The sequence below is a fragment of the Lithobates pipiens genome, unplaced genomic scaffold (genome assembly GCF_037356315.1).
Source record: "Lithobates pipiens isolate NorthernLeopardFrog02 unplaced genomic scaffold, aLitPip1_a1.2 Scaffold_18, whole genome shotgun sequence".
In the NCBI taxonomy this organism is placed as follows: Eukaryota; Metazoa; Chordata; class Amphibia; order Anura; family Ranidae; genus Lithobates; species Lithobates pipiens.
In genome coordinates, this window is record NW_027507758.1 from 56,481,786 (window position 1) to 56,484,070 (window position 2,285).

Here is a 2,285-nt window from a genome sequence, read left to right on the forward strand (position 1 = left end):
ATTGCAGACATGATCACAGTCTGTGGACATGATCACAGTCTGTGGACATGATCAAAGGCTGTGGACATGATCAGAGGCTGTGGATATGATCAGAGGCTGTGGGCATGATCAGAGGTTGCGGACATGTTCAGATTGCAGACATGATCACAGGCTGTGGACATGATTAGAGGCTGCGGACATGATCAGATTGCAGACATGATCAGAGGCTGTGGACATGATCAGAGGCTGTGGATATGATCAGAGGTTGTGGACATGATCAGAGGCTGTGGACATAATCAGAGGCTGCGGACATGATACAGGAGATGGTCAGAGACTGCAGAAATGACTCCCCATGGTCATCATAGGGAATAGAAAAGTCTCCAGCCATTCATTAACTGTAATCGCAGTGGGGAACAGCTTAAGTTCTAAAGCATGACAACTAAAATGCAGACATGATACAAGAGGTGGTTAGAGACTGCGGACATGATACAGGAGATGGTTAGAGATTGCGGACATGATCAGAGATTGCGGACATGATCAGAGGCTGCGGACATGATCAGATTGCAGACATGATCAGAGGCTGTGGACATGATCAGAGGCTGTGGACATGATCAGAGGCTGCAGGCATGATCAGAGGCTGCAGGCATGATCAGAGGCTGCAGGCATGATCAGATGCTGTGGACATGATCAGAGGCTGTGGATATGATAAGAGGCTGTGGACATGATACAGGAGATGGTCAGACTGCAGAAATGCCTCCCCATGGTCATCATAGGGAATAGAAAAGTCTCCAGCCATTCATTAACTGTAATTGCAGTGGGGAACAGCTTAAGTTCTAAAGCATGACAACTAAAATGCAGACATGATACAGGAGGTAGTTAGAGACTGCGGACATGATACAGGAGATGGTTAGAGATTGCGGACATGATCAGAGATTGGGGACATGATCAGAGGCTGCGGACATGACATAACATGATCATCCTTCTTATTCTAATACATTTGCCAGTTACCCTTATATCACTGTGACTGCCCCCCCCCCCCCCCCAGCCCGAGCACAGCCAAGCCAAGGTGAGCCAAGACCGCCCAGTCGAGCTGAGACTGCCCCTGCTGGTCACTTTATGCCACTTTATGGGGGCACCGGTCCCTCCCCCCTGCCAAGTATGCCCCATAACTGGCACCAGTCCGTGTCCAGTCCGCCCCATAAACTGCCAGCCACCAGAGATTGTATTTGTGCAGGAGGCGGGACCTGGGACTCAGGAGGAGGTGGGGGGCTTTCTTTTGTGTAGGGGGGTGGCTTTTTTGCCAGCCCCCCCCCCCCACACACAAAGTGCTGTGCAGGGCAGTCAATTTCCGCCAACCCAAACTCACCCATCCATGTCTTTATGGACCTTTCTTTGTTCACTGGCCTGAATCATTTGGTGGAGGGGGGACACATACACATCGACTGCTTAAAAAATGTAAAGTCAGCAGCTACACATATTGTATGTTGTTGTACTTGGTAAAGGTGATTCCAAATATGTGCTGCCCATTATAGTTGCCCAAATACTTCTCTTGGATGTGGTGTATTCGGTGTGCTAACATGGACCATTTTCAGCCCATGGATATTTGTTGTGAATCTGCAGGTCACTTCAGTTGTAATCCCGCAGGCTGAATTCTCTCCTTCTGTTACCCCACAGTGATGTGATCTACAGAGCGTGAGATAATCATTACCCATCATCTGCAATGCCACCTCCCAATGACTTCTTCCAATGGACTGACAGAGTCTCGTTGAGTGATTTTTCTTCATTTCACAGCAGGGTTTTCATTCCTTTCCACCACATACTTAAACTTGCTTTTTTAAATCCGACTGCGTTTTGCAATGCAGATTTTCTATTCTGATTGGCAAAGTCTGCTGTCCTCCCCTGCTCTATGTGGACTATCTGCCCTGTAATATCGCCACCTTTGTGCACTGCTCAGCATGCAGCTTTTCAACTTATAAATAAGTTGTATTATGACTCCAATTTCACAAAGAACAGCTGACAACTCACATGGGATCCCAAAAGAGAACCGATCTTAAATGACTCAGAATAATATCACTAATAATCACCTATAACTCTCCTTTCAGTGTCCAATGGGTCCAACGGGTCTCCAGTGGTTTAAGATCTGTCCTCTTTTCAGATCCCACGTGAGTTTTCAGCTGTTTTTTTGTGAAATTGGAGTCAAATAGTCCCTTTTGGGCATGACGGATATCTGGGGTGTCCCTTGTGCAAGATCTTGGTCTTCTTCGGTCTTCTATAGTTCATCTGTGCTTCCTTTTGGAAATGATAAG